We start from the raw sequence: 27,186 nt of genomic DNA, 5'->3' as shown, positions 1-27,186 counted from the left end.
CTGTACCATGAGTGAGAATCCGAACAGCATACTTAAGTGTATTCAGTTTTTTTCTATTTAGATGGTTAAATAGCATTACTCCTGAATAAAAATTTTGTATGACTGACATTTTTCCTTGAATGGTGAAAACAGGTTTCGGAGGGCAGAGGTTTTTCATGGTGTAAAAGTTAACAGCCTTAGTTTTAATAATAATTTTACCTTGGAACAAGGTGTTTTGCATCAAGGTTGACTCAGTTTCTGATATTGTTGTTTTAGCCTTAGTTTTTTTTTTTTCAGAATTTATGATGCCCTGAACCAGTGTGTTAACCTATGTACAACTGATGTTGCAGTTTCCTTCAGATTTTCCTCACTGTTGAATTTAATTAGAATATGAGTGTCATCTACAAAGAGTACTGTTCTCTCATGCATTTTATCAGCTAAGTCATTTATCTACAGCAGAAATAGCAGAGTCCCAGAACTCACCCTCATGAGACTCCATAACTTTTTTGTGTTGCATTATCTTTGTATTTTAGTCCTCTAATCTGTTGATGATTACTCAGGTATGACTGGATTCACCATTCAGACTGATATCTAATAACATAATTACTTATGCAAAAGTATGTCATGATCAGTAAGAACAAAGGCTTTACTAAATTAAATAAATATTCTGGATACAAGTTGCTTATCATTCAAAGCTTTCAATATTTCATTTAAAAGGCCAAAATTGCTGACTTGATTGACTTTCCAATTCTGAACCCATGTTGTACAACATTTGTAAGTGTTTCTTTATTTAAGAAGGTCGTTAATCTTCTAAGGAACATTTTTTCCATAATTTTACTGAATCCTGACAAAACTGAGACTGGCGTATAATAATCAGTTTCACACGTTAAACCCTTCTTAAGCACATATCTTACTTTTGCAGTTTTAGACTATTTGGAGAATAACAAATGACAAATTGACAAATGGTCAGGGAAGTGAGTATTATATACATATTGTTCTATGTTTTTTTATGTAATACATACAGACATGTTCCAAGCCATGAGAATCGTCTTATTTTTGGGCCTGTGGAAAGAGAACTGATTCCAATCTAATCTAAAACCACTCTTAAGTGATGAATTTTCTGTGTCTGCTAGTGGTTCCTTAATAAGTGTTGCATTGTCTTTGATGAAAGCATCTAGTGTGTCACCAGCACCAACTGCATATTCAGTAGGCAAACGTCTACTAATTTTTGACAATTCCTCAGGCATTGCAGGATACAAGAATAATGTATTTGCATTAATTATTTGATCTGACTGTAATCACTCTCTCTCTCTCTCTCTCTCTCTCTCTCTGGCTGCTTCCCATGGTGCAAATTAATCAACTGCTCGTCTGTGTGTTAGAAATAACTAGCCGATTTTCTGAGATCAATCAGTTTATTGTTATTCATAATCACCTCTATATTTCTGTGATTAACTGACCTTACAATTTGCCCAGTTGCTTTCATTTTATTCTTTGAACTACACATTATTTTCCCTTTTTCTAGATTTTTGCTTTGAAATAGGACTAGCATTTCGCTTGGAGCACTCATACAATCTCCTCTCATTTTCAGTTCTTTGTTTTTAGTATGGAGTTAACTGTCATTTTATAGGCAAAGGCTACACATATCAAACAAAGTTTAGTTCCAAGAGTTCTGGATCCTATAAAGAAATTTGGAATGGAGATCAACATAAATATCATTTCTGCCATTTTTATTGCTCATGAAAACACAACATTGTACATTGTACCACCATACAGCTAGACCTTCAGAGGTGGTGGTTCAGTTTGCTGTACACACCAGTACCTCAAATACCCCATTGATGTATGTTGTATTCATCATGCCATTCTATCCACAAGTTCATCAAAGCACTGTTGTTCCACACTGTCCCACTCCTGAACAGCAATTCAATGTAGAACCCTCAGAGTGGTTGGCAGGTCACGTCATCCATAAACATCCTTTTTCAATCTATCCCAGGCATGTTCAATAAGGTTCATGTCTGGAGAAGATGCTGGCCACTCTAGTTGAGCGATGTCGTTATCCTGAAGGAAGTCATTCACAAGATGTGCTTGATGGGGGCATGAATAGTAACCCATGAAGATGAATGCCTTGCCAATATGCTTCATATCTGGTTGCACTATCGGTCGGAGGATGGCATTCATGTATTGTACAGCTATTATGGCGCCTTCCATGACCACATGTGGTGTATGTTGGCCTCACATAATGCCACCCCAAAACTGTAGGGAACCTCCATCTTGTTGCACTCACTGGACAGTGTGTCTAAGGCATTCAGCCTAACCAGGTTGCCTCCAAACACGTCTCCGAGAACTGTCTGGTCGAAGGTGAAGAGAACATGATGCCAATCCTGAATGGTTCATTTGGCATGTTGTTGCGCCCATCTGTACTGCACTGCATGACGTCACGGTTGCAAAGATGGACCTCGCCATGAATGTCAGGAGTGAAGTTGCGCATCATGCAGCATATTATGCACAGTTTGAGTTATAGCACGGCATCCTGTGGCTGCACGAAAAGCATTATTCAACATGATGGCATTGGTGTCAGGGTTCCTCCAAGCCATAATCCACAGGCAGTGGTCATCCACTGCAGTAGTAGCCCATGGGCAGCCTGAATGTGATCAACAATTCCTGTCTGTCTGTATCTCCTTCATGTCCGAAAAACATCACTTTGGTTCACTCCAAGACCCCTGGACATTTCCCTTGTTGACAGCCCTTCCTGGCAGAAAGTAACAATGTGGATGTGATCAAACCATGGTATCGATCGTCTAGGCATGTTTGAAATACAGACAACACGAGCCGTGTACCTCCTTCCTGGTGGAATGGTTGGAAGTGATCAGCTGTCGAACCCTGTCTGTCTAATAGGTGCTGATCATGCACGGTTGTTTACATCTGTGGGCAGGTTTAGTGACATCCCTGAACAATCAAAGGGACTGTGTCTGTGATACAATACCCACAGTCAATGTCTATTTTCAGTAGCTCTGGGAACTGGGGTGATGCAAAACCTTTTTTGATGTGTGTATTTCAGAAAAAAGTCCTTAAATGTGGCCATAAACTTATCATATTTTTCATTGGTATCAATAGAGTTGTATACAGCATTCCAAATTTCATCCTTTATGTGAAAGCAAAAATATTCCACATTTTTGTATTGAAATTCCTTCTAGTGTATCTTATTCCAAGAACATTTGAGTTTCCTGCAACATGCACTGTAAGAATTTGAACAGAGTAACCACTAAAATCCTTGTTTACCATTGGTATGTTACAGGCAAATATTTGCATTTATTATCAAAATCTAGTTGATGACAGATATAGAGATTGCTGTTTTTGAGTTGGTTCACCTACAGTTGCATTTACGTTGAATGACTGTAGTAAATTTATAATATCATCTTGGATTTTGAGAAATCAATATTGAAATAACAATATATAATTATATTTTCCTTGGGCAAGAATTTCTTCCAAAAGTTCCTACATGAGATTAGAAAACACTTTTTTGTCTCCCTCTAGTGACCTGCACATGCACATAACAATTGCATTTTACCTCTGTAATTCAATTATAGAAAGTTATATACATTTTTTTGCTGGACAGATTATGGTATTACACTATTTAATTTGCTACAGAAGAATTCTGAAGATTAGATGGGTAGATCGCATAACTAATGAGGAAGTATTGAATAGGATTAGGGAGAAGAGAAGTTTGTGGCACAACTTGACCAGAAGAAGGGATCGGTTGGTAGGACATGTTCTGAGGCATCAAGGGATCACCAATTTAGTATTGGAGGGCTGCGTGGAGGGTAAAATCGTAGAGGGAGACCAAGAGATGAATACACCAAGCAGATTCAGAAGTATGTAGGTTGCAGTAGGTACTGGGAGATGAAGAAGCTTGCACAGGATGGAGTAGCATGGAGAGCTGCATCAAACCAGTCTCAGGACTGAAGACCACAACAACAACAACAACTATTTAATTAAATATTTTCCATGTTAATCCCCCATGGTTCAATATTTTCCTACAGAACATGCTAGCAACTTGGAACTGAGAGGGATGTTTTAGATCTAACATACCTTGTTTAAGCCTGTATTCAGTAAAGCATAGAGCAGAAACATCATTCAGAGCATTTAACATTATTCCTATTTTGTTATGTTTATTGGACAGTGACTGAACATACTGATGGAGCACTTTAAAATTGGCCACAGGAAATATATAATTTCTTGCTTCATGATTTACTTCACTTTTTGCACTAATGTCTCTAGTGGAAAAAAATCCCCATTTTGTCAAGTGATGGTATCCTTGGCGTTTGACTTGTCACTTATTGGTTCACTAGATGTGGGATTCTGACTAGGTTCTGTTGAGATGTTTCCACTTTCCATTTTACTACAGTCCTTTCTCACCCACCTATCCATTAATGACTGCTTTGCTGCTGTATTTCTTGGTCTGAAATTCAGATCAGTAAATGTGTTGTGATTTCTTTCTTTTTGCTTGTTTCTGTTTATATACTGATACACAATATGAACCTTTCCTCATTTGTTAAAATGTGGACAATGAGGTGTATATTCATTTATTTCCAGTCACACAATTTTGAAATTCACAGACAGTCTCTTACTATACACATTTGTAACTGTATTGATTCTATCTAACATAATGTGACTCACAGCTGAGAGAACTTTTAACAGTGACTTTCTAAATATAATAACAAAAACAGAATTAAATGGTTAGCTTAAAGAAGCAAGACAATACATTAAAAATGTCATTCCACAAAACTTAAACCAAGTGAAAATAGCAACCAACATACTTCACTGACATTGATGAAATTATAAAAAAAACAAGAGTTTTAAGGTGTTGATGGAATTTAATAAAGAATTCTGAAAAGTTAATTCAACTTAAGTCCTTAGCAATATATGTAATGTATCACTGGCACAGGGAACTTTTCCTGACAGATTAAGACATACAATTGTTAAACCCCTTCATAAGAAATGTGAGGAGAAAACTTAAAAAATTGTTCTCCAATTTCCTAATTGCACTTTTTGCCAGAATATTCAAAAAAGTAATTCACTCAAGAGCAGTCTCACATTTAAATAGGAGAAATTTACTTAGCTTCTCAAAGTTTTGATTCTAGAAAGGTTGTATGACTGAGAATGCTATTCATTCATTCACTCATCAAATATTGCCATTGTCAGTTTTGTTTCCCTTTATTCAGCATCTGGTTGGGTTGGGACATTCACTTATCAAATATTTCAAGCCTTAAATAATAAAATATTACCAGCTGGTATTTTTTATGATCTTTCCAAGGTATTTTGCTATGTGGACCATGTTACAATCTCGGAAAACTCAAGTTTAATGGAACTGATGGCTTTATACACAACTGGTTTGAATCAAATTTAACAAACACAATGCAGAAAGAAAAAAAACTGGCAGAATGGTGGAAATTGTCAGTGACTGGAGAGAAATTATGAAGGGTGTCCCACAGGATTTCAATTTTAAGTCCACTCTTATTCATTAGATACTGGGCTGGACAAAAATGAAGAAACACCAAAAATGTAACACATTACTATGTCTAATGCAGAGTAGTAAATTTGTTGTCATTCAAACAGCTTTCAGTTATCTTGTAATGGATAAGTACAGCTTTTCTATCGTTTTCAAGGGAATGTTATACCATTTTTCCTGAAAATAGTAGCAAGTTCACGAAACAATGATGGAGGTGGATAGCGATAATGTGCCCCTCTCTCTCAAGCAGACAACAAAGGCTCAGTGGTATTGGTATCTGGTGACTGTGATGACCAGGGAATATGTGATATTTCATTTTCGTGTTCATAAAGCAAGTCCTAGATGATGCAAGCTGTGTGAAAAGGGGGCTCTGTCACCTTGGAATACAGCGTCACCATTGGGGAACAAGCGCTGTACCATAGAATGGGCCTTATCAGATGAAGCGGTCACATAACCCTTGGCATTAATGTATCCTTGCACAGTAAGAATGGGGTCTATGGAATACCACGATATGGCTACTCAAATCACAACTGAACCTGTGCCATGTTTCGCTCCTGTGACATAAACCTGGCCAGAAGTTGGACACAATATAAAACAAGATCCACCAAACCAAATGACATTCTTGCTCCATAGCCCAGGTTTTGTGGCTTCAGCACTTTATTTTCCTATTATGGGTATTTGCATAACTGATGAGTGGTTCTGGAATTGCAGTTCACCCTGCCGTTCCCTGCAAAAGGAGCTCCCTTTGTATTGTTTCATGCTGAAAGGGTTTGCAAGTGCTACATTCAGTTTTGCAGTGACTCTTGCAGCTTTTTTCCTCTTACTTTTTGCCACAATCCTCTTCAATGACTATCTGTCACAATCACTCAACAAACACTTTTGTCACAGTTATCACTTAGTGAATAATGTTTTTCTGCTTTCCCTAATGTGGTATATATCTTTGATATGCTATCTCTAGAAACATCAAACATTTAGCTACCTAAGCACCCTCATAAAAGTGCCAAAAATTTTTCCACATGCAAATAATCTGAGCACTGACATAATTGCACTCACAACCACACAGAACTATGTTGTGACCAGGACTGACATAGCCAACATATTTAAGACAGTAGAAACTTGCTATTTGTGATAAAATACAACCATGCAACCTTGTGTAGTCCCTGTATGTGAATGACTTTCCAGTTAAGATCCAACAAGCACAATTAGTTTTGCAGATGATAATAGTGTTATAATAAAAACTAGTAGAGAGAAAGCAGGAGAATAAATTGTTGATGACATTTTTCAAAGAATTATTATGTGGTTCTGTGAAAATGGACTCTCAAAAAAAAAAAAAAATAAATAAAAAAAAAAAAAAATCACTACTTTCAGTTCTGTGCAGCAAAGAGAGTCATACAAACTACTGATGCTTCAAATTTTTGGGTGTACAAACTGAAATGGAAGAAGCTTGGTTTTCAGAAAGGCTTTTCAACAGAAAATGCTATATACGCTTTCACTGATCAAATATTAAATGCTCTGAATAACCGGACATCACCCATTGGTAATTTTTGTGATCTCTCAAAGGCCTTTGATTGTGTAAAACATGGAATTCTTTTAGATAAGCTAAATCATTATGGTTTGAGGGGGGCAGTGCACAAATGGTTTAATTCATACTTAACTGGAAGAATGCAGAAAATTGAAATAAGTGATTCATGTAATGTTAAAACAACAGCTGATTCCTCAAACTGGGGGGGGGGGGGGGGGGGGGCGGGGCTAATCAAGTATGGGGTCCCACAGGGTTCGGTCTTAGGTCCTTTACTGTTCTTGATATATATTAATGACTTACCATTCCACATTGATGAAGATGCAAAGTTAGTTCTTTTTGCTGATGAAACAAGCATAGTAATAACATCCAAAAACCAAGAACTAAGTGATGAAATTGTAAATGATGTCTTTCACAAAATTATTAAGTGGTTCTCAGCAAACGGACTCTCTTTAAATTTTGATAAAACACAGTATATTCAGTTCCGTACAGTAAATGGCACAACTCCAGTAATAAATATAGACTTTGAACAGAAGTCTGTAGCAAAGGTAGAAGTATCAAAATTTTTAGGTGTGGCCACTGATGAGAGGTTAAACTGGAGTTCAGCTACGTATGCTATTAGGGTTATTGCAAATTTTGGTGACAAGAATCTCAGTAAATTAGCTTACTATTCCTACTTTCATTCACTGCTTTCGTATGGCATCATATTCTGGGGTAATTCATCGTTGAGTAGAAAAGTATTCATTGCTCAAAAACGTGTAATCAGAATAATTGCTGGAGCCTACCCATGGTCATCCTGCAGACATCTATTTAAGGATCTAGGGATCCTCACAGTAACCTCACAGTATATGTATTCACTTATGAAATTTGTTGTTAATAATCCTACCCAGTTCAAAAGTAATAGCAGTGTGCATAGCTATAACACCAGGAGAAAGGATGATGTTCACTATGCAGGGTTAAATCTGACTTTGGCACAGAAAGGGGTAAATTATGCTGCCACAAAGGTCTTTGGTCACCTACCAAACAGCATCAAAAGCCTGACAGATAGTCAACCAACATTTAAAAATAAATTAAAAGAATTTCTAGATGACAACTTCTTGTACTCACTGGCAGAATTTTTTGATATAAATTAAGGGAAAGAAAAAAAAAACTAGCTTAAACATTAGTGTCATGCAATATTTTGTGTAATGCAATATCTTGTACAGACATCTTTTATTAACCTGACACTTCCACATCATTATGAAGTGTCGTATTCATGATCTATGGAACAAGTATTAATCTAATCTAATCTAATCTCAAACAAATTTTTTCTCTTTTTATAATCACTTGTCTTGGAAACAAAGAAATCACCTTGTGACATTTTTGCTTATGTCAAACTAGTAATATCTTTTGCAATAATATTTTGGGGTAACTCATCACTTAGAATGAAAGTTTTAATTGTATAAAAGCAAGCAGGAAGAATAATATGTAGTGTTCATCAGTGGTCATCATACTGGTATTTCTTAAAAGCATTTTAACTGCACATCACAATAAATACATTCGCTAATGGTATTCATCATAAATAATCCACCACAAATTTAGAAGAACAGGGTGTCAAGACATGAAAGGCTAGAGGAAAAATGACCTTTATTATCCTTTACTAAAGCTGTCAGTGGCTCATAAAGGAGTTCAGTATGTAGCAACAAACATTTTGATCATTTGCCAAATAACATAATATGTCTGACAGGTAGTAAAGCAAGTTTTAAATTTGACCTAAAATCATTTCTCCTGGACAAGGTCAAATTTCTATTTAAAAAGTGTAACCTGAAAAAATTGAAAAATAAGAGGAAAAACCTTGTTTTTATGTGTAGTTGAATGAGTCAGACTAAAAAATAATGTGTTCATTAATGTCAGCACTAATTATGTATACACATCCCGTAACCTCTCTCCTTCTATATCATTTTGATAAAAGATTTGTTCAAATAATCTACGGAATGTGTAAGTAACTGACTAACTAACTAACTAATTACTTTAGTTTGTTTTACAGATGTCCTGCAACTCACAGGATGACCCTTTCTATCCTTCTCTTATTATTTTGTATGCTGCACATACATTCTACCTCTTTTTGTAATCATAATTTGAACATTTAACGTACTAACATCCAATTAACATTTCAGGATCCTCTTTCCCTCTCATCTTCTCTTACTTTCACAAGCATACCTAATAGTTATTGATGGCTTTCTTCCTTTCTCCGCCTATGTAAGATTTTAAAGTGGTGGAAAGATTGGCAACTTGCTTTAAATGTTCAAAAATGTATAGTTATGTACTTCATAAAATGAAAAAGCATTCTACCTCTTTTTGTAATCATAATTTGAACATTTAACGTACTAACATCCAATTATCATTTCAGGGTCCTCTTTCCCTCTCATCTTCTCTTACTTTCACAAGCATACCTAATAGTTATTGATGGCTTTCTTCCTTTCTCCGCCTATGTAAGATTTCAAAGTGGTGGAAAGATTGGAAACTTGCCTTAAATGTTCAAAAATGTATAGTTATGTACTTCATAAAATGAAAAAGCATAGTATCCCATGACTATAACATCAATGAGTCACTGCTGCAATTGGTAAACTCAAAAAAATACCTGGGTGTAGCACTCGGTAGGGATATGAAATGAAATGATCACATAAACTCAGTCATGGGTAAAGCAGGTGGTACACTTCAATTTGTTAGTCCTGGGGCAGTTCAGTTAGTCTACAAAGGAGATCGCTTACAAATCGCTAATGAGACCCATCCTAGAATATTGCTCGATAGTGTGGTACCTGTGCCACATAGGATATTGAATATGATGAGATAAAAGAAATTATTCAGATAGTGAAAGGAGACGAAAATTTAATAGTCATGGCTGACTGGTATTCAATAGTAGGAAAAGGAAGAGAAGGAAACATAGTAGGTCAATATGGAATGAGGGTAAGGAATGAAAGAGGAAGCTGCCTGATAGAATTTTGCACAGAGCTTAACTTAATCATAGCTAACAGTTGGTTCAAGAATCATGAAAGAAAGTTCTATACGTGGAACAGGCCTGCAGGCAATGGAAGGTTTCAGATAAATTATATAATGGGTAAGGAAGAGATTTAGGAACCAGGTTTTAATTGTAAGACATTTTAGGGGCAAATGTGGACTGTAACCACAATCTATTGATTATGAACTGTACATTAAAACTGACAAACTGTAAAAAGGTGGGAATTTAAGCATATGGGACCTGGATAAACCGAAAGAACCAGAGGTTGTAGAGAATTTCAGAGAGAGCATTAAGGAACGATTGAGAAGACTAGGGGAACCATGAACCATGGACCTTGCCGCTGGTGGGGAGGCTTGCGTGCCTCAGCGATACAGATAGCCGTACCGTAGGTGCAACCACAACGGAGGGGTATCTGTTGAGAGGCCAGACAAATGTGTGGTTCCTGAAGAGGGGCAGCAGCCTTTTCAGTAGTCGCAGGGGCAACAGTCTGGATGATGGACTGATCTGGCCTTGTAACAATAACCAAAACAGCCTTGCTGTGCTGGTACTGCGAACGGCTGAAAGCAAGGGGAAACTACAGCCGTAATTTTTCCCGAGGGCATGCAGCTTTACTGTATGATTAAATGATGATGGCATCCTCTTGGGTAAAATATTCCGGAGGTAAAATAGTCCCCCATTCGGATCTCCGGGCGGGGACTACTCAAGAGGATGTCGTTATCAGGAGAAAGAAAACTGGCGTTCTACGGGTCGGAGCGTGGAATGTCAGATCCCTTAATCGGGCAGGTAGGTTAGAAAATTTAAAAAGGGAAATTGATAGGTTAAAGTTAGATATAGTGGGAATTAGTGAAGTTCGGTGGCAAGAGGAACAAGACTTCTGGTCAGGTGACTACAGGGTTATAAACACAAAATCAAATAGGGGTAATGCAGGAGTAGGTTTAATAATGAATAGGAAAATAGGAATGCGGGTAAGCTACTACAAACAGCATAGTGAACGCATTATTGTGGCCAAGATAGATACGAAGCCCACACCTACTACAGTAGTACAAGTTTATATGCCAACTAGCTCTGCAGATGACGAAGAAATTGAAGAAATGTATGATCAAATAAAAGAAATTATTCAGATAGTGAAGGGTGACGAAAATTTAATAGTCATGGGTGACTGGAATTCGGTAGTAGGAAAAGGGAGAGAAGGAAACGTAGTAGGTCAATATGGACTGGGGCAAAGAAATGAAAGAGGAAGCCGCTTGGTAGAATTTTGCACAGAGCACAACTTAATCATAGGTAACACTTGGTTCAAGAATCATAAAAGAAGGCTGTATACATGGAAAAAGCCTGGAGATACTGACAGGTTTCAGATAGATTATATAATGGTACGACAGAGATTTAGGAACCAGGTTTTAAATTGTAAGACATTTCCAGGGGCAGATGTGGACTCTGACCACAATCTATTGGTTATGACCTGTAGATTAAAACTGAAGAAACTGCAAAAAGGTGGGAATTTAAGGAGATGGGACCTGGATAAACTAAAAGAACCAGAGGTTGTACGGAGTTTCAAGGAGAGCATAAGGGAGCAATTGACAGGAATGGGGGAAAGAAATACAATAGAAGAAGAATGGGTAGCTTTGAGGGATGAAGTAGTGAAGGCAGCAGAGGATCAAGTAGGTAAAAAGACTAGGGCTAGTAGAAATCCTTGGGTAACAGAAGAAATATTGAATTTAATTGATGAAAGGAGAAAATATAAAAATGCAGTAAATGAAGCAGGCAAAAAGGAATACAAACGTCTCAAAAATGAGATCGACAGGAAGTACAAAATGGCTAAGCAGGGATGGTTAGAGGACAAATGTAAGGTTGTAGAGGCTTATCTCACTAGAGGTAAGATAGATACTGCCTACAGGAAAATTAAAGAGACCTTTGGAGAAAAGAGGACCACTTGTATGAATATTAAGAGCTCAGATGGAAACCCAGTTCTAACCAAAGAAGGGAAAGCAGAAAGGTGGAAGGAGTATATAGAGGGTCTATACAAGGGCGATGTACTTGAGGACAATATTATGGAAATGGAAGAGGATGTAGATGAAGATGAAATGGGAGATACGATACTGCGTGAAGAGTTTGACAGAGCACTGAAGGACCTGAGTCGAAACAAGGCCCCCGGAGTCAACAACATCCCATTGGAACTACTGACGGCCTTGGGAGAGCCAGTCCTGACAAAACTCTACCATCTGGGGAGCAAGATGTATGAGACAGGCGAAATACCCTCAGACTTCAGGAAGAATGTAATAATTCCAATCCCAAAGAAAGCAGTTGTTGACAGATGTGAAAATTACCGAACTATCAGTTTAATAAGTCACAGCTGTAAAATACTAACGCGAGTTCTTTACAGACGAATGGAAAAACTGGTAGAAGCCGACCTCGGGGAAGATCAGTTTGGATTCCATAGAAATGTTGGAACACGTGAGGCAATACTGACCCTACGGCTTATCTTAGAAGCTAGATTAAGAAAAGGCAAACCTACGTTTCTAGCAGTTGTAGACTTAGAGAAAGCTTTTGACAATGTTGACTGGAATACTCTCTTTCAAATTCTGAAGGTGGCAGGGGTAAAATACAGGGAGCGAAAGGCTATTTACAATTTGTACAGAAACCAGATGGCAGTTATAAGAGTCGAGGGACATGAAAGGGAAGCAGTGGTGGGGAAGGGAGTAAGACAGGGTTGTAGCCTATCCCCGATGTTATTCAATCTGTATTTTGAGCAAGCAGTAAAGGAAACAAAAGAAAAATTCGGAGTAGGTATTACAATGCATGGAGTAGAAATAAAAACTTTGAGGTTCGCCGATGACATCGTAATTCTGTCAGAGACAGCAAAGGACTTGGAAGAGCAGTTGAACGGAATGGATAGTGTCTTGAAAGGAGGGTATAAGATGAACATCAACAAAAGCAAAACAAGGATAATGGAATGTAGTCGAATTAAGTCGGGTGATGCTGAGGGAGTTAGATTAGGAAGTGAGACACTTAAAGTTGTAAAGGAGTTTTGCTATTTGGGGAGCAAAATAACTGATGATGGTCGAAGTAGAGAGGATATGAAATGTAGACTGGCAATGGCAAGGAAAGCGTTTCTGAAGAAGAGAAGTTTGTTAACATCAAGTATAGATTTAAGTGTCAGGAAGTCGTTTCTGAAAGTATTTGCATGGAGTGTAGCCATGTATGGAAGTGAATCATGGACGATAAATAGTTTGGACAAGAAGAGAATAGAAGCTTTTGAAATGTGGTGCTACAGAAGAAAGCTGAAGATTAGATGGGTAGATCACATAACTAATGAGGAAGTATTGAATCGGATTGGGGAGAAGAGAAGTTTGTGGCACAACTTGACCAGAAGAAGGGATCGGTTGGTAGGACATGTTCTGAGGCATCAAGGGATCACCAATTTAGTATTGGAGGGCAGCGTGGAGGGTAAAAATCGTAGAAGGAGACCAAGAGATGACTACACTAAGCAGATTCAGAAGGACGTAGGTTGCAGTAGGTACTGGGAGATGAAGAAGCTTGCACAGGATAGAGTAGCATGGAGAGCTGCATCAAACCAGTTTCAGGACTGAAGACCACAACAACAACAACAGAAGAAGAATGGGTAGTTTTGAGAGATGAGATACTGAAGGCAGCAGAGGATTAAGTAGGTAAAAAGACCAGGGCCAGTAGAAAGCCTTGGGTAACAGAAGAGATATTGAATTTAACTGATAAAAGGAGAAAATATAAAAATGCAGTAAGTGAAGCAGGCAAAAAGGAATACAAACGTCTCAGAAATTAGATTGGCCAGAAGTGCAAGATGGCTAAAGCAGTGGTGACTAGAGGAAAAATTTAAGGATGTATAGGCTTATCTCACTAGGGCTAAGATAGATATTGCCTACGGGAAAATTAAATAGATGGTTGGAGAAAAGAGTTCAATTTGTATGAATATCAAGAGCTCAGATGGAAAATCAGTTCTGGGCAAAGAGGGAAAGCAGAAAGGTGGAAGCAGTATATAGAGGGTCTATACAAGGGTGATATAATTGAGAGCAATATTATGGAAATTGAACAAGATGCAGATGAAGATGAAATGGGAGATGTGACACTGCATGAAGAGTTTGACAGAGCACTAAAAGACCTAAGTTGAAACAAGGCCCCAGGAGTAGACAACATTCCATTAGAACTACTGATAGTCTTGGGAGAGCCAGTTCTGACAAAACTCTACTATCTGCTGAGCAAGATGCATGAGACAGGTGAAATACCCTCAGACTTCCAGAAGAATATAATAATTCCAATCCCAAAGAAAGCAGGTGTTGACACGTGTGAAAATTACCAAACTATCAGTTTAATAAGTCATGGCTGCAAAATACTAACATGAATTCTTTACAGACAAATGGAAAAACTGATACAAGCTGACCATGGGGAAGATCAGTTTGGATTCCATAGAAATGTAGGAATACATGGTAGTACTGATCCTATGACTTACTTTAGAAAAAAGATTAAGGAAAGGTAAACCTACATTCCTAGCATTTGTCGACTTAGAGAAGGGTTTAACGTAATTTTTGACAGTGTTGAGTGGAATACTTTCTTTCAAATTCTGAGGGTAGCAGGGGTCAAATACAGGGAGCGAAAGGCTACTTACAATTTGTACAGAAACCAGATGGCAGTTATAAGAGTCGAGAGGCATGAAAGGGAAGCAGTGGTTGGGAAGGGAGTGAGGCAGGGTTGTACCCATCCCCAATGTTATTCAATATGTATACTGAGCAAGCAGAAAAGGAAACAAAAGAAAAATTCAGAGTAGGAATTAAAATCCATGGAGAGGAAATAAAAACTTTGAGTGTCAATAAAATTCTTCTGGGTTAGAGACCGCATTGTCATTTATAAAATTCCAACGTTTCGGCATCTGTTGCAAGACACCTTCCTCAGGGTGTGTTGCTAACTGCTGAATGAGCGCAAGTGTGGGTACATATATACTATGGAAGAGTGTTGTGATTGGATGTGAGGATGAGGAGAAGGGTACTAGGAGTTCATTTTATTGGCGTTTGCATTGCGTCTTGTTATTGGCGGAAATAGGCGTTTTCCATTGGAGTTTCCTTTACTGCCTGCCATTGGTGGAAATCGGCGAATAGGAGACTTAGCGGCGACTGCAGCGTAGCGTTATTTACTAACTGCCTAGTATCGACTCGGCCGTGTCAGCGCTCTGTGTACCATCCTCCGCTGTGGCCTACCGCACGTCTGTTGCTTTGCGCGAGCTGTCCTTCCGCAAAGCTGTCACAGCAGGCAGCCAAGACGCTGGAAGTCTGTACCCGTCTTCTCTGTTCATATTATCGGGTCGCTTGGCTATTTCTATAGCCTCTCTAATCTTCCTCCTCAAACTAAATGGCTGTTTCGCCAGTACTCGGGCCTCTCGAAATTCGATGTTCATCCTGCACTGCTCATAATGTTCTGACACCGCTGATTTGCTATATTGTTTGAGGCGGATATATCTCACATGTTCAGTTAGCCTCGTACTTATTGGACGCCCAGTCTCACCTACATACACCAGTCCACATTCATACTCGGCGGCATGAAACTTGTCAATTGTATCTTTTGTTGAGCCCAGAATGTCTTTTATTTTGTTGTTGCTACGAAAAATCGGCTTAATACCTGCCTGACAGAGAATTTTGCCCAGACGTTCAGTAACCCCTTGTACATATGGTAGCACGGCGGTGTTCTGTGCTTCGTTCTGTATTTCCCTGTTGCCCTCCTACTTCGGCGCCATGGTTTTGCTTATCAGCCTCATGTCGTAGCCATTAGCTCCAAAAATGGTCCTGAGGTTCTGCAGTTCAGCTTGCAGGTTGTATTCATCGCTGATCCTGTAGGCTCTCTTAGTTAGCAGTGCAGGATGAACATCGAATTTCGAGAGGCCCGAGTACTGGCGAAACAGCCATTTAGTTTGAGGAGGAAGATTAGAGAGGCTATAGAAATAGCCAAGCGACCCGATAATATGAACAGAGAAGACGGGTACAGACTTCCAGCGTCTTGGCTGCCTGCTGTGACAGCTTTGCGGAAGGACAGCTCGCGCAAGCAACAGACGTGCGGTAGGCCACAGCGGAGGATGGTACACAGAGCGCTGACACGGCCTAGTCGATACTAGGCAGTTAGTAAATAACGCTACGCTGCAGTCGCTGCTAAGTCTCCTATTCGCCGATTTCCACCAATGGAAGGCAGTAAAGGAAACTCCAATGGAAAACGCCTATTTCCGCCAATAACAAGACGCAATGCAAACGCCAATAAAATGAACTCCTAGTACCCTTCTCCTCATCCTCACATCCAATCACAACACTCTTCCATAGTATATATGTACCCACACTTGCACTCATTCAGCAGTTAGCAACACACCCTGAGGAAGGTGTCTTGCAACAGATGCCGAAACGTTGGAATTTTATAAATGACAATGCGGTCTCTAACCCAGAAGAATTTTATTGACATTGACAATGGCCGCGGAAGCCTACAGTTACATTAAAAACTTTGAGGTTTGCCAATGACTTTGTAATTCTATCACAGACATCAAAGGACCTGGAAAAGCACTTGAACAGAATGTCCATTGTCTTGACAGGAGGATATAAGATGAACACAACAAAAGCAAAATGAGGATTATGGAATGTAGTCTAATTAAGTCAGAAGATGCTGGGGGAATTAGAGTAGGAAATGAGACACTTGAAGTGGTAGATGAGTTTTGCTTTTTGAGGAGCAAAATAACTGATGACGGTAGAAGTAGAGAGGGCATAAAATGTAGACTGGCAATGTCAAGGAAAGCGTTTCTGATGAACAGAAATTTGTTAACATCAACTATCAATTTAACTGTCAGGAAGTCTTTTCTGAAAGTGTATTTAGTGTAGCTATGTATGGAAGTGAAAAATGGACGATAAATAGTTTAGTAAGAAGAGAGAAGAAGATTTCAAAATGTGGTGCTACAGAAGAAAGCTGAAGATTAGATGAGTATATGATGTAACTAATGAGGAGGTAATGAACAGAATTGGGGAGAAGAAGAATTTCTAGCACAGCATAGCTGGAAGAAGGGATGAGTTGGTAGGACATTTTCTGAGGCATCAGGTATTGGAGGGCAGCATGGAGAGTAAAAATCATACAGAGGGACTAAGAGATGAATACACTAAGCATATTCAGAACAATGAAGGTTGCAGCTGTACTTGCAGATGGAGGAGCTTGCACAGGATAGAGTAGCATGGAGAGCTGCATCAAACCAGTCTCTGGACTGAAGACCACAACAAGCAAACAGAGAAGGGTGGCATGGATGGTCATAATTTTGTTTAATCTGTGGGAGAGCTTCACAGAGATAATGAAGGAACTGGCCTGGAAGATTCTTACAGATAGACATAAACTATTCAAAGATTGTCTATTTATAAAGTTTCAAGAACTGGCTCTAAATGGTGACTCTAGGAATATACTATGCTCCTCTACATATCACTCACATAGGGATTGTGAGAATAAGATTAGAATAATTACTGCATATACAGGGGCATTCAAATAATTATTATTCCCTTGCTCCATATGCGAATGTAATGAAAAATCCCTAATAACTGGTACAATGAGACGTACCCTATCCCATGCACCTCTTGGTGGTTTGTGGAGTATAAATGTAGATGTAGATTTTCTCCCTTACTTGGGTAGGCAACCTGTTAATTAGGATTCTAATTGGATGACCTATGTTCATCTAGAAATTTTACTCTCATTGAGTGCCATTTGAAATATATTCCACAATATCACAAAATTTGTTATAAGATCCTGGTTTTAATAGTTCTAGAGTTAACTTTTGTTGTTCTCCATTTGATCAACAATTTACCTTAAACTGGTGACAAAATTCTTCCCAAGTGTGAAACTTTCAGCATGCTGTTCACCCCATTCTATAGCTTTTCCTTCTATGTGGCCTAAAGCAAAACAGATTCTTTGTATATGATTCTATGTACTGTACCCTCAAAGGTTTTCAGGAATATTACTGTAGAGATATTACCACCAAGTTTGAATCCATGAAATTCATCGACTAATTTATTGCTGTTCTCTAGTAAACATCCATCCCCAATTTTCCATTGATTGATTTTAAAAATACTCCCATAGCTTCCTAGCTGAATTGGTAGTAGAACTTCCTAGTTTCTTTGGATGATTTTTATTTCCAATTTAATTTGGTGGTTTATTTAACATTATATGTTACCACAGATTCTTTTCACTCAAACTTTTTCCATCATAAACCATCATGTGTTCATTTAACATTCCTGAGCCAGATATTGTTACAGTTTGTACAGTGTTCTCTTTATTTCATGCAGCTATCCCTTTGTCCTTTTGACATGATTATACAATTTTACATCTGTCTGCCAGATTGTGATAGCTCATTTATAAGATTTTATTTTAAATCTCGTAGAATTTTACTATAAGTCTATAGTTATGTTTATTTTAATAAATCAATTTTTTTCAAGCTTGATCTTATTTTCTATGTCCATAAAACATTAATCTTTTTGTTTGCACAATTCTTACTTTAATCATTGTTCCTATTACTCAGTTCTGGAAGTAGTAGTAGTAGTAGCAGTTGCAGCAGTTTTATTCGTCTGTAGATCTCTTTCACAAAGATATTGGAAATGTTATGGTATTACAATTTAAGAACAAAATAAATAAAGTAATTTGTAAACATGGACATTTACAGACTTAAGGGTCTAATGTGACAAGTATGGGACAGGTGGTAGCTGGCTGTGGTCTTGTAGTGGGAATCATTCTGACATTTGCCTGAAGTAATTTTGGGAAACCACCAAAAACCTAAATCAGAGTGGCTGGATGAATATAAGAGCCTCCACACTCCCAAATACAAGGCCACTCTGTTTGAAACAATGCCATCTCATATGGTATATCCATAGTGTACAATAATACTTACAAGTGGGGTATTAAATAATGTAAGAGGCTAATGCTACATTGTTCATTCACTTCTCACTTTGTAGTGAAGCAAGCTGGGATATTTTTACTTCGCCTCTTGCTTTGCCACCTGCCTCCTTACATTTCATTTTTCTCACTTTTAGCTAACTATCATTAACATAAATGAGTGCAACCTGCACTTTCAAAAAAGGAAAAGGTTGGCCCTCAGTTTTAAAGAATTTTGTGCTTAGTATTATGTATGTAAATGATTTTCTAATTTGTTTCGACTATTCCTAGTTAATACTTTTGTTATAGGATGAAATCAGTATTTGTTTCATAACTTAACTTCTATTGTTGACTTGCAAACAGATATAAATTCCGTACTAATTGTAAACATTTGGAGGAACAACTAAGAGTATTCTTAAAGGATCTATTTGGCTCTCTTTGAATTAATTTTAGCAGAGCCAGCCCTTATTTAAATCCAAAGTAATTAAAAGTTTCATCGAAAGTATTGCTTAAGTAACTATATCCATTAATTTTGTAATTTAAACAAATAATTCAGCTTAACCCTTGTGGTAGAAGGAACTGTTATTAATTTGATGAGTTAAGTTTTAATTGTAATCTCTGTAAATTAAACATCACACAATATGTAGTTTCAGTGCCTATTATTGGACTGATATATAAATGCCAAGTTTTTGGTCAAGAGACAGTAAGTCCACAGTCGAGTTTCAGTGTGTTGGTTAGAACAACAACAATGCATCAATTTAACCATGTTATACCAACAGACTGGGTGTTAAAGCAGTGACAGTGTCTGTTAAATTTATTTGAAAGACCATCAACTGTGTGGTTAGGTTGTTACTGCTCATAGACGTTCCACAGAAAACTATTGTTGCAGTACATGAATGTTGGCCTACAACCTATTAATGAGGCTTATTGAAAGTTAAGCAATAGTACACTGGCCATATAACCGTGTTATATATTGGGGGTGGGATGGATGGAGGGGGGGGGCGGGGGGGAGTGAACTGTGAAATGGTGAAATGCATCTGTGCAACTATTGACTACATCATAAAGTAGTCAGTGTTGAACTTCACCCCCCACCCCCCATTTCTCAGTCAGTATCACATGGCAGTGCGTAAACACTGAGGACAATCAATGATGAAACAAAGCAGGTAAACATCACAACTTCTAGGCACTGCAGACACTGCACACATTATGAAAATTTGTTCCAAAACAGTACACACACTACCAGCTGATGGTAGAACCATTTTGTGCATCACAACCTCCAATTTACTAGCATGAAAAACTGAGTCAGCATCCCTCTATAGCAAGCAAGATGTTGAGCTCAGGAAGAGGATAAGGGGTTACTATTACACATTTCATAGCTTTGGGAGTACATTTCTTAAAAAAAAAATGTTGTGAAACACAGTTATACAGAATGTTAGATGTTTCATCATCATTCTTAATATTTATTCATGTTACATTTTTTACCAAACACCTACTCTGAGTTATCTAAGTAATTGTTTGATGTTACAGAATGTACCACTTAACCAGTACTTTTCAAACACCTTTTTAAATAAGTTTGTTTTAGCATTGCCTTTAGTCTCCTTTGATAAGTTATTGTACAATTAATTTCTAGCTCTGTCAATATTATCATATGTTTTTTGCCTTAGATCCTTAGTAATTTTACTGATATCTTTATAAATGTAAATTTTTAAGTCATTTACTTTGTTAGTGATCTTATTTATACTTTCATTTAGTCCTTTCCATTCGAGATTCTCTCTCTCTCTCTCTTTCTTTCTTGGGTTATTTATCATTGCTTTGTTATTGGTAATTATAACCGCCGTCTGCTTCACGTCTGCTGTGCAGCGAGAAACCTTAATTTAAGTATTAACTGTATTTTTCTTACTTGTCACTTCTTCTTCAGTGTGTTTTTGCTTTTAGAAAGCTTTAATTGTCAAGTGCTAGTAATAGTGTTCCATAGATTTCGTGTTTGTTTTGAATACAGTCAGAGAGAGTCCCTTTAGTCAGCCATAGTGCCAGTAGTGTCAGTGTCGCCATAACCGCTGTCTGCTTCATGTCTGCTGTGCAGCGAGCTACCTTAATTTAAGTATTAACTGTATTTTTCTTACTTGTCACTTCTTCTTCCGTGTGTTTTTGCCTTTAGAAAGCTTTAATTGTCAAGTGCTAGTAATAGTGTTCCATAGATTTCGTGTTTGTTTTGAATACAGTCAGAGACAATCCCTTTAGTCAGTCATAGTTCTAGTAGTGCTAGTGTTTGTTTTGAATACAGTCGAGAGACAGGTAGTGCTATTTTCATTGTTTTCCACAAGAAGTGGTTAGCAATCACAGTTTAGTCAATAATCAGCCGCCTTTAGTGAATTAGCAGTCTAGTTAAAAGTTGATTAAGTCTCTTCAGTAAATTGATTCCTTAGGATGGATAGGATGTGTGACTACTGTGTATGGACGCAGGAGGAGCTGGCCACTCTTCACGAACAGCTGAGCATGTTGATGGCCGCGGTCAGCCTTCTTCAGGCTGCTGCCTCGGAGTGTAGCGGCAGTGGGGAGTCTGGTGCGTCGCAAGGTACACCCCAGGTGTTACATGCTTCACCCACTGTCCCTGCTGTCAAGACATTTTCGTGGGTACCGGGCGCGGTTGTGCCACCCTCTCCCCAACGGAAGTGGCGGGTTCAGCAGCGTTCGCGGCGCCCGAGGCGGAGGGTCAATGTGGAGGCTGGCCGTGTGGCATCGCCCGCTCTGCCTGTGAGTGGACATGTGGCTGCACCTTGAGCAAGGTCCGAGCAGGCACACGGGGGCAGGGGTTTATTAGTTATTGGGAGCTCCAACGTTATGCGGGTGATGGAGCCCCTTAGGGAAACAGCGGAAAGGTCGGGGAAGAAGGCCAGTGTTCACTCTGTCTGCTTGGCGGGGGGTCTCATCCGAGATGTGGAGGAGGCACTACCGGTGGCGATAGAGAGCACTGGGTGCACCCGACTGCAAATTGTTGCTCATGTCGGCACCAATGACTCCTGCCGTCTGGGTTCAGAGGTCATCCTCAGTTCGTACAGGTGGTTGGCGGAGTTGGTGAAGGCGGAAAGCCTCGCTCGTGGGGTGGAATCAGAGCTAACTATTTGTAGTATAGTTCCCAGAACCGATCACGGTCCTCTGGTTTGGAGCCGAGTGGAAGGCTTAAACCAGAGGCTCAGACAATTCTGCGGAGAGCTGAGGTGCAAATTTCTCGACCTCCGCTATCGGGTGGAGAAATGTAGGGTCCCCTGAATAGCTCAGGCAAGCACTACACGCCGGAAGTGGCTACGAGGGTAGCGGAGTACGTGTGGAGTGCACATGGGGTTTTTTTAGGTTAGAGAATTCCCTCCCTAGGCCCGACAAGACGCCTCCTGAGACGCGGTAAGGCAGGAGTAGGCAAAATGCAACAGGGAATAACAATATTAATGTGCTAATAGTAAACTGCAGGAGCGTCTATAGAAAGGTCCCAGAACTGCTCTCATTAATAAATGGTCACAACGACCATATAGTACTAGGGACAGAAAGTTGGCTGAAACCACATGTAAACAGTAATGAAATCCTAAATTCAGATTGGAATGTATACCGCAGAGACAGGCTGGACAGTGAAGGGGGAGGAGTGTTTATAGCGATAAGAAGTGCAATAATATCGAAGGAAATTGACGGAGATTCGAATTGTGAAATTATTTGGGTGAAGGTCACGGTTAAAGCAGGCTCAGACATGGTAATTGGATGTCTCTATAGGCCCCCGGGCTCAGCAGCTGTTGTGGCTCAGCACCTGAAGAATAATTTGGAAAATATTTCGAGTAGATTTCCCCACCATGTTATAGTTCTGGGTGGAGATTTTAATTTGCTGGATATAGACTGGGAGACTCAAATGTTCATAACAGGTGGCAGGGACAAAGAATCCAGTGAAATATTTTTAAGTGCTTTATCTGAAAACTACCTTGAGCAGTTAAACAGAGAGCCGACTCGTGGCGATAACATATTAGACCTCCTGGTGACAAACAGACCTGAACTATTTGAATCAGTTGATGCAGAACAGGGAATCAGCGATCATACAGCAGTTACTGCATCGATGATTCAGCCGTAAATAGAAATATTAAAAAAGGTAGGAAGATTTTTCTGTTTAGCAAAAGTGACAAAAAGCAGATTACAGAGTACCTGACGGCTCAACACAAAAGTTTTGTCTCGAGTACAGATAGTGTTGAGGATCAGTGGACAAAGTTCAAAACCATCGTACAATATGCGTTAGATGAGTATGTGCCAAGAAAGGTCGTAAGAGATGGGAAAGAGCCACCGTGGTACAACAACCGAGTTAGAAAACTGCTGCGGAAGCAAAGGGAACTTCACAGCAAACATAAACATAGCCAAAGCCTTGCAGACAAACAAAAATTACGTGAAGCGAAATGTAGTGTGAGGAGGGCTATGCGAGAGGCTTTCAGTGAATTCGAAAGTAAAGTTCTATGTACTGACTTGGCAGAAAATCCTAAGAAATTTTGGTCCTATGTCAAAGCGGTAGGTGGATCAAAACAAAATGTCCAGACACTCTGTGACCAAAATGGTACTGAAACAGAGGATGACAGACTAAAGGCCGAAATACTAAATGTCTTCTTCCAAAGCTGTTTCACAGAGGAAGACTGCACTGTGCTTCCTTCTCTAGATTATCGCACAGTTGACATAATGGTAGATATCGAAATAGATGACAGAGGGATAGAGAAACAATTAAAATCGCTCAAAAGAGGAAAGGCCGCTGGTCCTGATGGGATACCAGTTCAATTTTACACAGAGTACGTGAAGGAACTTGCCCCCCTTCTTGCAGCGGTGTACCGTAGGTCTCTAGAAGAGCAAAGCGTTCCAAAGCATTGGAAAAGGGCACAGGTCATCCCCATTTTCAAGAAGGGATGTCGAACAGATGTGCAGAACTATAGACCTATATCTCTAATGTTGATCAGTTGTAGAATTTTGGAAACGTATTATGTTCGAGTATAATGTCTTTTCTGGAGACTAGAAATCTACTCTGTAGGAATCAGCATGGGTTTCAAAAAAAGATGGTCGTGTGAATCCCAGCTCGTGCTATTCGTCCACGAGACTCAGAGGGCCTTAGACACGGGTTCACAGGTAGATGCCGTGTTTCTTGACTTCCGCAAGGCGTTTGACACAGTTCCCCATGCTCGTTTAATGAACAAAGTAAGAGCATACGGACTATCAGATCAATTGTGTGATTGGATTGAGGAGTTCCTAGATAACAGAATGCAGCATGTCATTCTCAATGGAGAGAAGTCTTCCGAATTAAGAGTGATTTCAGGTGTGTCGCAGGGGAGTGTCATAGGACCGTTGCTGTTGACAATATACATAAATGACCTGGTGGATGACATCGGAAGTTCACTGAGGCTTTTTGCAGATGATGCTGTCTGTGGTGTATCGAGAGGTTGCAACAATGGAAAATTGTACTGAAATGCAGGAGGATCTGCAGCGAATTGACGCATGGTGCACGGAATGGCAATTGAATCTCAATGTAGAGAAGTGTAATGTGATGCGAATACATAGAAAGATAGGTCCCTTATCATTTAGCTACAAAATAGCAGGTCAGCAACTGGAAGCAGTTAATTCCATAAATTATCTGGGAGTACGCATTAGGAGTGATTTAAAATGGAATGATCATATAAAGTTGATCGTCGGTAAAGCAGATGCCAGACTGAGATTCATTGGAAGAATCCTAAGGAAATGCAATCCAAAAAACAGAGGAAGTAGGTTACAGTACGATTGTTCGCACACTGCTTGAATACTGCTCAGCAGTGTGGGATCCGCACCAGATAGGGTTGATAGAAGAGATAGAGAAGATCCAACGGAGAGCAGCGCGCTTTGTTACAGGATCATTTAGTAATCGCGAAAGCGTTACGGAGATGATAGATAAACTCCAGTGGAAGACTCTGCAGGAGAGACGCTCAGTAGCCCAGTACGGGCTTTTGTTAAAGTTTCGAGAACATACCTTCACCGAAGAGTCAAGCAGTATATTGCTCCATCCTATGTATATCTCGCGAAGAGACCATGAGGATAAAATCAGAGAGATTAGAGCCCACACAGAAGCATACCGTCAATCCTTCTTTCCACGTACAATACGAGACTGGAATAGAAGGGAGAACCGATAGAGGTACTCAGGGTACCCTCCGCCACACACCGCCAGGTGGCTTGCAGAGTATGGATGTAGATGTAGATGTAGATGTAGAATGTTATCAGTGTTTAGCTTTTAGGTCTTTTTTATTTTGTATTAGGTTTTTGTTATAATCTTTTATAGCCTTGTAATTACTTTTTAGTCTCCTGCAGCACTTCTTTAATGAGCTGCATATCTTCTGACTTATTTTTTCTGGTTTAAATTTGTATATTTAAATGACTTAATTTCATCTCTTTCCTTGAAAATTACACAGTAACAATTATTAACCACTGTTTACTTAATCCTTCCTCTACCAATCTCAAATTTAACAATACTTTTTTAATTCTGTGTACATAATTATTACACACATCATTTTTACACAAACAGTACTGTTTATCACCTGCTATTTTTGCATAGCCACCACTACTACCTTCAAGTTGACTTGACAATACAGTTGACATTGAATTTTTGTTATTGTGTCTTGGAAGCATTATTAAGTTGCCCAAATGCAAAATGCACCGCTAATGGCTATTTGGCTGTTCTAGCACTCTTCCAAATATCATCAGCACTCTACACCTACACCAATTAATCAAATCTTACTCTTCTCAAATAAGTCTTCTGCCTCTTCCTTCATATGATGAATCAGGTTTTATTTTTAATTTTCTTGTCATCCAACTCTAGATACTATCCTATCCTCCCACGGTCACCATAACTGCCATGATAGGCTTTGCTGTTATGTGACTGTGTGCATGAAAACTATGAACATCACATGAAGTTGTATCCAGGAATATTTATGAGGCATGTCTGGACAGTAAGTACTGTTTTGTTCTACCCCCACTGCAGCACTAATGTCACAGTTCTACATATTCACAGCGCACTGCTCCGTTTCATTGTGTTTCAAATGATGCCATTACAGCCAGACTGTGTTGTGTTTACCTTGGTTCTTGATCATTCAGAATGTTTAACACAATCCATGAGTCAGCTGACTGTGAACAGCATAATGTAATACAGGTTCTGAATGCAAAGAATGTTAAGCCGGCTGAAATTCATAGTAAACATGTAAAGATTTATGATAAAAATGGAATGGTGAGGCAGTGGGTGATAGATTCAGTGATGGATAACCCATGTTCATGGTGAAGCATGGAGTGGGCAGCTTTCTGTTGACAATGACGGACTGGTAGAGAAAGTGAATGAGAAAATTCGTAAAAACAGACAGTGCACAATAAGAATGCTTTATGATGATTTTCCACAAATTTCAAAAACTGTTTGGCATGAGATTGTTATAAATTGCTTAAATTTTCAGAATTTGTGTTCCCTTTGCATTCCGAAAATGCTTTTGCATGTCCACAAGAAGAAGTGACTTTGTCCTTTCTTACACAACACAATGACGAGAGAGCTGAATTCTCCACCAGAACTGTGACCCGTGATGAAACTTGGGTTTTTCATGTAACTCCAGAATTAAAAAAACAGTCAATGCAGTAAAGGCAATCATGGTCTCCCAATAAACAAACATTCAAAACAATGTTTTTGGCACAAAAAGTTGTGTGCATTGTGTTCTGAAACAGACAGGGCAGTCTGCTTGTTGAGTTCCTTCCCAGAGATGAAATTGTCAATGTGGTACAATATTGAGAAACACTGAGGAAACTTCAGTGTTCAATTCATAACAAAAAGCATTAAATCCTCAGACAAGGCATCATGCTGCTTTTTGTCAATGCACATCCCCAATTTGCTGGTGTAACAATTTGGTTGGAAGCAGTTAGACCATCCACCATACAGCCCCAATCTTTTACCTTTTGACTACCACTTGCTCATGAAATTGAATGATTTTGGAAGAAAACACTTTGACAGCAATGATAATACAAAAAATAGTGTTCAGTAATTGCTGTCTTCAAGCATGGCATCTTTCTATGGGCATAGGAAAGCTTGTTTCCCACTATGACAAATGTCTGAACAATGTTAGCAGTTATGTAAAATAGTAGTTTAATAAACGCTCTTTCTTCTAAAAATACACTTTAGTGTGAAAATGTAATTTTTTATTTTCCAAAACAGTACATATTTTCTGGACATGTCTTGTATTATTAACATCCAGATATTTGGGGCACTTTGCACAGCATTGT

At 38.9% G+C, this 27,186-nt stretch overlaps 1 protein-coding gene across 1 annotated transcript in view; it reads right to left on the bottom strand.

Annotated features, from left to right (window-relative positions):
* LOC126273341 (dynein axonemal heavy chain 10) overlaps positions 1-27,186 on the bottom strand; it is a 1,458,287-nt gene that overhangs the window by 633,338 nt on the left and 797,763 nt on the right. The gene's annotated exons all lie outside the window — the stretch shown is intronic.

The sequence above is a fragment of the Schistocerca gregaria genome, chromosome 5, assembly GCF_023897955.1.
Source record: "Schistocerca gregaria isolate iqSchGreg1 chromosome 5, iqSchGreg1.2, whole genome shotgun sequence".
NCBI lineage: Eukaryota > Metazoa > Arthropoda > Insecta > Orthoptera > Acrididae > Schistocerca > Schistocerca gregaria.
Note: the sequence above shows the minus strand (reverse complement) of the source record. Positions and strands in the feature narration are given on the sequence as shown.